Source organism: Mesoplodon bidens (genome assembly GCF_964165515.1).
Source record: "Mesoplodon bidens genome assembly, chromosome: 5".
NCBI classification, from domain to species: Eukaryota; Metazoa; Chordata; class Mammalia; order Artiodactyla; family Ziphiidae; genus Mesoplodon; species Mesoplodon bidens.
Genome location: NC_138161.1, coordinates 67,001,437 through 67,014,760, shown reverse-complemented (window position 1 = coordinate 67,014,760; position 13,324 = coordinate 67,001,437). Strand labels below are relative to the sequence as shown.

At 41.2% G+C, this 13,324-nt stretch overlaps 1 protein-coding gene across 1 annotated transcript in view; it reads left to right on the top strand.

Annotated features, from left to right (window-relative positions):
• The first annotated feature begins 8,201 nt into the window (after positions 1 to 8,201).
• Positions 8,202 to 13,324, top strand: part of GPR156 (G protein-coupled receptor 156) — a 93,230-nt gene continuing 88,107 nt past the window's right edge. The window contains exon 1 of the mRNA XM_081235246.1: positions 8,202 to 8,515. The gene's annotated coding sequence lies outside the window, so the exon portion shown is untranslated. The remainder of the gene's footprint in view (positions 8,516 to 13,324) is intronic.

The following is a 13,324-nucleotide window of genomic DNA, read 5'->3' as shown; positions in this document are numbered from 1 at the left end:
GTAAAGAAAAAGTATGCAGACAAAATAGTTACCAATGGTTACCTCCACATCGTTACCAATGGTTACCTCTGGGTGATGAGGTTATGCATGTTTGATTTACTTGCTTATGTATATTTTTCTAATCTAGAATGACTATGTATTATTTCTGTAATGTACATACTCCTTGAATGAGCAATTGTATACCTAGGGATTCATCTTAAGAGCATAATTTTAAGCTGCGTGCAAAGATTTAGCTAAAGTAATGTTTAAAGTAAAGTTTTTTTTTTTTTTTTTTTTTTTTTTTTGTGGTACGTGGGCCTCTCACTGTTGTGGCCTCTCCCGTTGCGGAGCACAGGCTCCGGACGCGCAGGCTCAGCAGCCATAGCCCACAGGCCCAGCTGCTTCGTGGCATGGGGGATCTTCCCGGACCGGGGCACGAACCCGTGTCCCCTGCATTGGCAGGAGGACTCTCAACCACTGCGCCACCAGGGAAGCCCCTAAAGCAAAGTTTTTTATAATCAAACAATCTAGTGAAGATCTAGAAATAACTCAATTTCTAATGTTAGGAGATTGGAAAAATAAAATTTAATAATCCATAAATTATATTGGGCAGCTAAATTAAATATTTAATGACCTGAAAAGAGGATCATAATATATTAATAGGTTTTTTTAAAAAACAGGTTACACAACACTGTATTTCCATAACCTTTGACTCAGAAATCCCACTTCCAGGAAACACTAGCACAAAGAAACAGTGTAAATATTTTGATGGTGTCATTTCAGTGAAAAAGTAGAAGCTACACAAATTTTTTCAATGGAGAATGCTAAAACAAATAATGGCACATTCATATAATGGACTACAGTACTGAGCAACTGTTAAAAACAATGAAATTCTTGTGAGCTAACATGAAAAAATGTCATGATATATTCTTAAGTGAAGATATATCTGTATGGAGGAATTATGAAATACATTCTAAATTTTTTATTTCCATACTGTTTCAGTAACCTTACCACAGGCACCTATCATCATTCTACTTCTGTCTCTATGAACTTGACTATGCTAGATCCTGCATATAAGTAAAATCACACAATATTTGTCATTTTGTAACTGGCTTATTTCCCTTAGCATAACATTTTCATCCATGTTGTAGCATGTATCAGACTTTTATAAGGCTGAATAATATTCTGTTGTATGTGTATACAATATTTTGTTTATCCATTCATCTGCTGATGGACATTTAGGTTGCTTCCACCTTTTGCCTCATGTGAATAATGCTACTATGAACATGAATATACAAATATCTGTTTGAGTTCCTGCTTTCAATTCATTTGGGCATATACACAGAATTGCAATTGCTGGACCATATAGTAATTCTACATTTCATTCTCATCATCTAGGGTTTCTTTCTGAGGTAATAAAATTATTCTAAAATTGACTGTGATGATGGTTGTACATATCTGTGGATATACTAAAAACTACTGAACTGTAAAGTTTGAATGGGTAAATTGTATGTTTTGTGAATTAATAAATTTGTCTTTTAAAAAATCAAAGAAGACATTTGCCTAAGAGCACTAAGGATGAGCCCTTCTCAACTTCTATCCCCAAGAAGTGCTGGACAATCAGAAAGCTTCTCAACCTCAAAGGACTGGCAGCTTGCGTCAACTGTGTTGGATTCTGGACATCTAGTTTCAAGCAGTCTTATGCTCATTAAAACTCTCCCTCTGGCTATGTGGGGCCACAGTGCATTAAACATTTGGTGACAAAAGTGGTTTGCAGAATGTCCATTTTATTAATTTAATTATTCTTAATATAGTGTTTACTTCTGTTTCCCACAGGTGTTCCTCTCTGTATCTTGTTCCTGCCTGTTCCACAGAACTTACTGTTTGACAAGTAAGGCCTAGGAGACAGGTTCCCTGCTAAGACTCATAATGGCAACCCTTTACAATGGCCTCCCATCATCCCAGCAAGCACCAACAAAAGATGTCTATTACCTTTTAAAGGCTTACTGGAGATTGAAAAGTTAACCTAAGGGGCATGACTATATTTAGGGGCATGACTATAACATGAAAAAAAAAACTAAAAATAATCTACTAATTACTGTGAATCAGTCCCTCTGATTCACACAAGACCAGTATCCACAAATGTAAGAACCAGAAATCTTCCCACTTGCTTTATAGGAAATTATTCAAGTTGTGTTCCTGAAACAGTTCTTACCTGTTGTGTTATTGGAATTCTGGAGAGCATCTGCCCTTCTTTTTCAATAATGATGCTGTTGCTGCTTTTATTTCTTGGGATAGATTTCTGACATTAGCATCATCTTTAAGTTTTTTAGGTATGAATATTTACTTCATCTCTCTGAGCTTCTTTATTCATTTTAAAAATGAGAATGTTGAACTAGCATATTTCTAAAGTCATTGCCAGTTTTGATATTCTATAACTGTGTACCAAGTAAATTGTAGAGGAAAGTATTTATTTGGGGGACATCTTCCTCCTCTTAAGACATTTAGCCTCTATTGGGAGCCTTTTTTTCTACCTGGAGCCACTGATACTTAACCATTAGGCTCTAATGCCTCTGATTAGGCCAGAAATCAAGAAACCACACAATCTAGTTCCAATTACCTGTCTAGTTATCTTCCATTGCTTTCCTCACAGATCCCTCCAGTTTTAACAAAAATGGACTGCTTGCCTTGATTCCTCCCTCTGAGTTCGTGCTCATGTTATTTCCTCTACCTGGCATATCTTCTCCCATCTCTGCCCTTTGAAATCTTATCCTTCTTAAATGAGGTCAAGTTCCCTTTTCTCTGTCAAGATTGCTCTGTGTGGTTTTTGAAAGCAGAAACCATAACATATCTGTATCCTTAGTACCTATCACAAAACCTTAAACCAGAAAATGATTCCAAAATATTTTATGATGATATTCTCATTTGAATTGTTATTATTTGTTTATGTCTTAGATCTACAGTACTACAAAACTACAAACTTCTTAAAGGGCAGGGACCAGGTACATAATCCTTTGAATTCCTCATAGCTCCTAGCAATATATTGTACAAAATGAACACCAATAATTGGAGTGCTAGAAGGAGAATCATATCCCTTTTGCCTCTGAGTTCTAAAAAATTGAAATATAAATCCAGGAACCAGACTATAATCCAAATATCAGCTTTTTTTTTTTTTTTTTTTTTGGCTGTGCTGTGCAGCTTGTGGGATCTTAGTTTCCCAAACAGAGATCGAACCCAGGCCCTCGGCAGTGAACATGTGGAACCCTAACCACTGGACCACCAGGAAATTCCCCAAATATCAGCTTTTTGTGGTTATGTTAGATTGGAGAACACAGCCTGGATTAGAAGTCAAAATGTGTTTCACACTCCTTCCTCCCAAACTGAACTGAACCACCTAAGCACAGGCAGAACTTGTACAAACACAGGCCATCTAAAGAAGCAGGGTCTGTTCTATTTAGTCTTCCATATGAAGAAGAACGTATACCTCCTGTGAGCAGGATCATTCCACAGAAAGTCAAAGAAGGACTTGGCTATGTAAGTGCAATGATCCTTTTTCTAAAATAACAATCACACAAATCATTGTATTTCTCATAAGAAAAAAGTGGGAGGTGAAAGAACAAAGGATTGACACTTTCTCCTTAACACTTCGGAGAAAGCAGAACTATGTTTTGGACCAAGGCAAGAAATTATGGAAAGGGAGAGGTTGTTATCTCCTACACTTGATAGGTAGTTGTTGAAAAAATAATAACAAAAGTATGCATGCCATTCTGATAATAGTCCATTTTTAGAATGTACCATTCACAAACCAGCCACAGCCCTCTACATGGTAGTGCAAATTGCAGCCAACCCTTGGAGGTCAATTTGAGGTCAGGCAGGGAGCATCTTAGGGAACTGAGCTGGATGCTGAGTCTTAATTCTTGATGCTACTAGTTGGTTAAAGTGTGGGAAGCCTGGAAATTCTGGTGGCTTTCCAGTCAATTTCAAGGTAAAAATTCTGGGACCTTATTTTAAATTCCTTGTGAAACAAAACTAAAAGGGAGTCAAGATGAGGAGCCGAGAAGGTGAATGAAGTATGGAGGGTATCTTTTTCTTAAGAAGGATTATCATGAACGACAGGAAGGGGGACCTTTAGGGGCTTAACTTGGTCAGAGTTCCAGTGCTAACTTTAATCCATTTTGGATTTACTAGACAAAGTTTTCAAGTCAGCTATTATAAATATGTTCAAAGAATTAAAAGAAATCACACATAAAGATTTTAAAAAAAAGAATGAGGATGATGTCTCACAAAATCTACAATATCAATAAGGAGACAGAAGTTATTAAAAGAACCAAGTTGAAATTCTGAAGTTGAAAATTGCAACTGAAATAACAGATTAGAGGGGCTTAACAGCAGATTTAATAGGTAGAAGAAAGAGTCAGCACACTTGAAGATAAGTCACTTGAGATAATGCAATCTGAAGAACAGAAAGAAGAAAAGAGAAAAATGAAGAAAGCCTCAAAGACTTGTGCGACACCATCAAGTGTACTAACATAAGCATAATGGGAGTCCCAGAAGGAGAGGAGAGGGAGAAAAAGGGCAAAAACAATATTTGAAGAAATGATGGCTTAAAACTTCCCAAATTTGATGAAAAGAATTAACCTACACATCCAAGAGGATCAACACACTGTAAGTACGATAAACACAAAGAGACCCATACCTGGACACATCATAGTCAAACTTTAGAAAACCAAAGATAGAATCTTTAAAGCAGAAGGAAAAATGGCTCTTCACATCCAAGGGATCCTCAATAAAAATTAACAGCTGACTTTTCATCAGAAACTATGGAGACCAGAAGGAAGTGGGAAAACATATTCAAAGTAATAAAAGGAAAAAACTGTCAACCAAAAATTCTATATGCAGCAAAACTGTCCTTAAAAGTGAAGGAGAAATTCAATCATTCCAAGAAAACAAAAACTGAAAGAATGTGTGGTTAGCAGACCTGCCCTCAACAAATGCTAAAGGAAGTCCTTCAAGCTATAATAAAAGGACACTAGACAGTAGCTCAAATCCACATGGAGAAATAAAGAGCACTGGTAAACATACTACACAAATAAATACAAAAGACAGTCTAAATATATTTTTGTTTGTAGCCCTCTTTTCCTATTTGATTTTTAAATAAACTGCATGAAAAAAGTAATTAATTTTAAAACTGTTGATGAGCTTATAGTACAAAAAGGATACAAATACTTGTGTGAAAATAATATCACAGAAGTGAGAATGGAGCTATACTGGAGCAAAACTTTGTATGCTATTGAAATTAAGTTGGTCTTACTCCAAATTCGATTATTTTAAGTACAGATGTTAACTACAATGCCAGGGCACCCACTAAGAAAATAACTGAATACATACAATCGAAAGAAACAAGGCAGATCTGAGGATTTTAGTGGCTGGGATTAAGGACAGTTACTTTAAGAGAGTGTCAATCTAAAATTCAAGATTCAAATTCCTGGGACATAGAGTCTATCTGTTCTAGTGTGGGTCATGCCCACTATTATGTTCAAAAGAGTGGGGTTGCAAGATTGCAGACCTCTAGAATTACATGGGAGGCATTTTCCCAAATAAGTAGATTTGGACAAAAATAAATAAGTGATGACCACTAAATGTGTTAACATTTTGTTAACCGGAATTTTAATGAATCAAAATGGTCTATTTAATGTGACTCTGCCAGATAATAATGTATAGCAAATTTATATTATACTATAAACAGAAGTATATTTGTGAATGGGGCAATGTGATTAATAGTGACTGAGTATGGGATTACAGAGTAGGATGGTATGTCAAATTTTTAAAATACTGAAATAGAAGATTGGTTTCCCAAGGAAGTTTGAAACTGCAAAATCTATTTTAGTTTCCTAAGTGCTATGTTGACTTGTTATAAGGCATGTGATATTAACTTGACACCAACTGGAATTAGTTGTAGTTGGTTTTTAAATTCCAAACAAAGTTAAAAGATAAATGAGAGATTGGGGAAAGTACAATACTTGCAAAACATACAACATATTAACATACAACATATATAGGATTACTATCTATAATATACAAGAAATTCTTACACTTTGAAAAGAAAAAGACCAGTAACTCAAAAAGAAAAATGAACTAAGTATATGATTAAGCAATTTACAGAACAGAAAATTCAAAAGGGGAAAGAAAGAGAAAACATGAACAGCTTCACTAGTAGTCAGTGAAATAAAAATTAAAGGAACAAGAAATTATCACTATTCACTTACCAGAATGGCTAAATTATGCAAAGTCCATTGTTACAGTCTTTAAGAAGGCAATCTATTAACATTTTAAATAGACCAATCTCATACCTGGGAATCAGTCCCTCAGAAATTAAAGTACCAGGGCATTTGAATATACACATAAGAATGTTTATTGAAATGTTGGTGGCAGTGACAATTTTTTTAAAAAGAATTTGCATGTTATGAATAGGGAAACTTGAATAAATTTTGGTACATCCATACTGTGGAACATTATGCAGCCTCTAAAATAAAAGAACAAATCAGAGCTATACCAGTTGAACTGGAAGGATTTATATAACATTGTTTAATGAGAAAAGCAAGAAGCAGAGAAATGTTTACACTATAATTACTCTGTAAAAAATATAGATAGATAGATATCAATATATATGGTTATATTAGCATGCTTAACTTTTTAAATAGTTGAGAATGAGGGAGAGTAGTGAGGGGAGGAAACTAAAACAGAGGGTGTCCTAAACAAAACATACATGAAATCATTCCATTTGTGCATATATGGTGGAGGGACATGTGCATAAAGATATTCATGAAAATACGATAATCAAAACATTAACAGTGGTTATTTTAGTGTGTTGCGGGTTAATATCCTTCCTTATACATTTAAGTATTTGAATTTTTACAATAAGCACAGTTTATATACAACCAAAGAATGGTTATTTATTTTAAAACTTGTGTGGCCAATCGCCATGGGGGATGAAGTTGAGTCAGAAACACCTTCTGCCTTGCAAGCTCTGACAGTGGGGAGACAAGACATGGCCAGCTGTAGCATACAGACCAACTTAGTGCTGTAACAGAAGCAGAGTGCTGGGAAAGGGACATTATTTGATCTCCCAGATCTGACTGGGAAGATCTGGAAGAACTTCGTTAAAGGAGAAGGCAGTTGGATCTTGAAGGCTTGGGAGCAATTCAACAGGTAAAGAAGGGGATAAAGAGAAATCCAGGATAAGGGAACAGAGTGACCAAAACACACAGGGGCACTAAACAACCAGGGTATATATTCAAAGAATGGCAGCTGGTGCAACTCAGTATAACTGGAACACAGGTGTTGAGTGGACCGAAGGTTGGAAAGGTAAGCTGGTTTTCAATTGGGAAAGTAGTTTGGACTGTATTCCAATTGCAGAGGGGGTTTACTGCAGGTCTGTGGCAGGGGAGGGGAGGTATGTTTTGCTTATTTTGTCAGGAGGGCAACATTTTTAGTTCTGTTTTGGGAGTGGGGAGAGACAGGAATCAAGGAAACTTAAAATGATTCGGGCCAAGGTAATCAAAGTCTAACAGGGGCAGCAATATGGGAATGCAGAGGAGGGGAAAGGTTCCAGAAACATTTCTGAGGTAAATAGGGCAGGCATGGTGGAAGATGGAAAACCTTCTGCGCCTGGCCAACTGAGGGGTTGGGAATACTTCAATTTGAGTAAAAGAACACTGGGACTGAAGGTGGGGACCACGTTGGGAGAAAAATTCCAATATCTTGCAGAATATGGTGAGAATAATGGGCTAAAAGCAAGGAGAAATTCTGAGGGAAAAAAAAAGCCTCACAGAGATGGGAAGGACAAATCCTCAATCTGAACCACAGAAGTGAAGCCTTGGTTCTGGTCTCTTAAGTCAGCTGTCCTAAGGAGAAGATAAACCCACGTGCCTTCTTAACTAAAGCAGCCCCCAAGGAGGAGGATCAAATTGGTTCCGCTCACTGTCTGCATGTTCCAAATGAAAGGGCCTGGCTGTATCGAATGAGAGATCTGGGAAGAGTCCTGGATAAAATCTCGGACATAATTGCTGCTCCTGGGAAATAGAGCCTGAGCGTCCTCCTCCCCGCTCCGCCTCGGAGTCCCCGGGGGAAGCCTCGCTCACGCGCTGCGGGGCGCGGCGCACGGGTCCGCGTGGCCCCGAGGCGTACGGGGCCATACGGGGTCGGACCGCCCTCCCTGCCAGAGCGCCGGGTCCGGCGAGGCGCGCGGGGCGGTGCCAGGGGAGGGGCAGGAGGTCCTGCCCCGCCCCAGACGGCCAGGGGCGGCCCGAAGGCGCTGCGCGCCCCGTGCAGATCTCGGAGACCCGCGCCGCCGTCCCGCTGCCTCCGCGCCCGCCTCCCGGCTCCTGGCTCGGAGATGGGCGCGGCGCCCTGCGGTGCTGCCCCCGCCCCTCCCCGTCCCTTCCGGCGCCGCGAACCCGCGAGAGACCCGGGCACCGCGGGCGTCCCGCCGCCGGCCGCGGGCTTGGCGCTCCTCGGCGGTCCGGGACCTGGTGAGGTGAGCAGCGCGCCATGGAGGATCCCAAATTCGGGAGTTTTCAGGACCTCTCTGTGGACACGATATATCCACAAAACATCAAACACTTAAATTCTAAAGTAAAAAGTGGAAAGGGGGGGAAGGGCGTTCTCTCCTCTCCAGAATTTGGGCAGCTTCTTTGGAAACGGTAGAGAAACTATCTTAGAAATTGGAGGAGAGCCAGGGTCCCTGACCAGGGATGTCCGTGGCAGCTTCCTGAGAAAAAGAGGGTTACTGGTATTTGTCGGGAAGAGGGGCTGCGGCTGTTCCGTTTTGTTAAACGAGCGACAGTCTGCTGAAACGGAGGGATCCGGGAACAGCGTGTAGACCTCCCAGAGCCTCCTCACCGAGCTTGTCCCCAAACCTGCCTGGTGGCGGAGGGCGGGGGCACGTGCACCCCAGGGTGCCGGGTGGCGGATAGGGTGGACTCCCTCACAGGCACTGTGAGGTCCTGAACAGAGAAAGTTTTATTGTACTGCGGTCTGTCGAACTGCCTTGTTCTGGGCAGAGGAGAGTCGCCCGGGAGCTGCCGCATCCTTGTAGCTCTCTTCGAAACTAGAGGCCACTTGTTAGAACTTGAATGGTGTATGTCTAGTTATTATACGTGCTACGCTGCGGAATATGAACCGTGAGGTTTTTCTTTAAAATTGAGATTTGTTGTTAACATTTTCGAATAGGAATCTGTGGGGGAGAGACGTCATTGCTTGCTCTCTTACTCTTCCCTTTGTTGGTTTCCTAGGTACATGTGTGCATGAATAATAGGCAAATTATGTCCTAGCCTATAATGAAATGTCTTTACTGGTGTAGTCCTTTAACCAGGATATGGAGGGCAACATTAAATTATTGCACCCCTAAGTGAAAGATTTTCAGGTGGGGATTAAAAGCTGGAAAATTTGTTGATATAATTGTATGAGGCAGCAAGGCCTGCAAAGGAAAACTAATTTTTCTCCACCAATGGCTAAATGCAGCATAGAAGGCCTCCCTGCAGGCTGGGTAGCAGCCAGCCTTGCAAAACAGTAGCTTCTTCCCCTGCAACAGTTGGAGCAAATGTGTAAATGGCTAAATAAATGGAGATAAATGGCTGAGGAAGTGGTTGTACATAGTGTAAGGCAGTTTGAGTCTGGAGAAGAAAATGCCTTGGCAGGCTTTGCTTGAGTTAGGGATCTCTTGGGAGGGGACTGGTGCCTCTCTGGTCCCCATTTTGCCAACCTAATTCCACTTCAGGGCCACCGCTGTCTCTGGAGTGCTCCCTGTATTTCCCTTTCTCTTCCCCCTCCAGCTTTTAGCTTTTCCCTGTTCCCCAGTAAAGTAGCATTGAGCTTGGCAGAGGCAGAGTTATGGTAACCTGGGGATAGAGAACTTCCAAGTCTAGTGAAAGCAGAGCTGTGGCCTAGGGGAGACTCGGGGTGGGTGGGGTAAGGCAACTTCCAGCTTAGACTTCCAGCCTAGAAGGCTCTCAAAAGAGTGGGAGGGTAATGATGGAGGGAAAGAGATTCTCTGGGGCGGACAGTAGGTGCTTAACAGTTTGTTTCCTGCTGAGGGTTTTACTATTTCCTTTTTTTGTTGTTTGACCATAAGGGCATTTCCAGATGGAGTTGGGGGAGTATAGAACTTCTCTGAAAAGTCCCTCCTTTTCCCAAATTTGTATTTCTTTCAACTCCCTTGTAGGTTTTCAGAGAGTAAGTGAGGGCAGGGGGAGAGAGAAGAAAGAAGCACTGAGGCTCTGCCTTTCCACAGAGACAATGGAACGTGGACTGACTTGGGCCTAGAAGGTGGATTTGAAAGTTGAAAAGAATGTTCCACATTTAGTTAAAAATCAGAGCCTTTATTTTGCAGAAGGGCATGAGAACCATAACATTTACCTTTAGTTACAGATGAGTTTTGCCTGATAAAGGATCCAAGTTCCTACCTCTCTTTTTTTTCTCCAGCATTTTATTGTGAAAAATTTCAGACGTACAGAACTCGAATCAGAAGGTGGTTAAGAAATAGATGAGTGAAAGATATTGACATTTCGGGGTGGGGGGAGGATCTTATTCTTCTGACTCTTCCCTAAGAATCCTAGGCACATCTCTTCATTGCTTCCTTTTTCCCATTCTTAAAACATCAGTTGGATGATCTCACTCCCCTGCTTAACACCCTCCAACGGAATAAAATCCCTCACACTTGGAATAAAATCCAACTCTCTACCAGGATTTAGCAAAGCCCTATGTGATCTGGCCTCTTTGCCCTTATATTCTGTCACTCTCCCCTCACTTTACTGTCTTCCTTGCTTTTCTTTGCCTGAACACTCTTCCCTCAAATACTGGGAGTGCTTCTTTCCTCAGTTCATTCAGGGCTCTTTTCAAATGTGACCTCCTCCATCAGGTCTTCCTTGACCACCTGATCCCAAACCGCACTTTGTCACTCCCTGTCCTCTGACCCTGCTTTAGCTTTCTTCGCTGTACTTACCATTACCCAGCATTAACTAGTATATCTGTTTCTTTATTAATCATCCATATATCCCCCACTCAAATGTAAGCTTCAGTAAGGACAAGAAATTTTTTGTTTTATTCATGGCTGTGTTCCTGTTTGGCATATTGTAGGCAATTAATAAATAATTGTTGAATTAATTAGATAATTGAATGACACAGACAAGACATTGCCTCCCATAAGGGTTACAGAACCCTTGGTAAAATACTGGAAGTCCTTGTAAGTAATTCAGGTTAATCAATATTTTATAGGTAAATGGTGATCCTAGAGATCAGTGGCCACTCTTATCTGCACAGTGCTTTGAAGCTGAATCCTGTGTTAGAAGCTGGGCTAGTTTTGACAAACCCTTACCCCAAACAAGATATAAAAAATTTCAATCCTAGAAATTTACCCCTTGCCCCTTTCTAGTTACTCCCAATCCCCAGAAGCAACTTTTGTTATGATTTCTGTTATCATAGATTAGTCTTGCTGGTTCCTGAACATATAAATGTATTCACACAGTATGTACTTTTGTGTCTGGCTTCTTTTTGCTTGGCACAATGTCTGTGAGATTCAGCCATGTGGTTGAGTATAAAAGTTGTTTCTTTCTTTTTACTTCAAGATAGTATTCCACAATATGAATATCTACCTTCTGTTTATCCATTCTCTTATTGATGGACACTTGGGTTGTTTCCAGTTTGGAGCTATTTTGAACAAAGCTGCCATGAACATTCTTATAGAGTCTGCCTCATTTTGGCTTCTATGTACTTCTTTGAAATTCTTTGTGCCACCAGTGCTGAGAGAAGTATGGCAAGGTTATGGTGGCTATGACCGATGTGGCAGCCTGCCTGCAGCCCAGCAGTGCCCTTCCTAGACAGCCCCACTGGGCGCTGACTTCCACTGCAGAGGGAAAGCACTTGGAAAAGGAGTGCGCAGGCAAACTGGGGAGCCCTCCGGTGCACTTTCAGTGTTTCTAGATCCTTAAAAGAGACTGTAGAATGCCTGCCGCCATTGCTGTTGTATTCACCTCCTCCTCTCAGCTCCGCATCCCAGTACAAGTTGATTCTAATTAGCCATCGAGCATTCTGTTCTCGAGGGGTTTAAATATTTATGAGTAAGAGTCTTGTTCAGAGCCTGATAAAATATTTATGTGTTTCCATGGGGCATTGGTTTCCATCTAGACTTCTCAAGGTGTTTTTTTGGAGACACTTGTCATAATCATGAGCTGCTCGGACAGAGATAGATGATACGGCCAGAGAACATTGGTAATACTGAACCCACCTTGCTTTCTAGGGATGGGGGAGAATGAGCCTTCAGAAGAATGAGCATTAATAGTATCTGGATCGGGAGAAAGACTGACAACAATGACTTGGGAAAAGCAGGGCCTGTTAATGGAGTGCCCCTGAGGGTGTGAGTCCAGAGGGGATGGTGGAAAAGAGCTTGTCAGCGTGAGGAGGGATTAATTAAGATGGAATGCATTCGTTCCAAATAGAAGAATAAAGAAATCAGCCTTTAAAGGACACAGTTCCTTTGACAGCAGTGTAGACAAGGCCTGTATAAGGCAGCTGTGCTGAGTGCTATAATTATCACACCTGCTATGAAAATATGGGAGAAGGAGTGGAGGCTAGCCAACGTTTCCAGGGCTGGGGGGGCCGGGGGAGAGAACTAGCTATTTCAGGAGGAATTGTTATTTTCATCCAAGGAAGAAGTGCCTTTTGAGTCAAGTTTTGAAGGAGGTGTGGCTCTCTGACTGGCAGCTGTGGTGTGGAAGGGCATTTCCAGACAGACAGAGTAACTTAAGCAGACATTTGATTCAGGGCCAAAGTGCTGGTGTGGCTTTGAGTGAGGTGAAGATGGGGGTCAGGGAGGGGTGGGGCAGGTTTGCAGTAAGAGGTAGAGCCGGAGAGCTAAAGGCCAATGGTAAAGGAAACAGGAGCCTGGACTTCAGTCTGTTTGTGGTAGGGAGCCATGTAACTTCTGATTGGGTCAGATTTTGAGCAATTTTTGGGCAGTGCCTCCAGCCCAAGCAAGGCCTTGAGGTCTGTTTATGTCCAAGGCACTTCCAGAATATTCTCCTGTGTCCAATCCAGTCTAGAGACTTTGTACAATCTACTCTAAGGGATGTAAACAAGAGGAGGTCAGATTCATTCAATACACTCCTGGGATTAACCAGAAACAGATCTCACCCAACACACAAATACTCAGAATACTCCAAGTCAAACTGAATTCATGGGCTGTATACTGCATCCTCTGATCTCTTTCATGGCCACTTTGCCTCAGTGGGAGGGAATTGAGAGGGTCTAAGTACCCCTTTATCACCTGAACCTAAATCTGGGTCAGTAT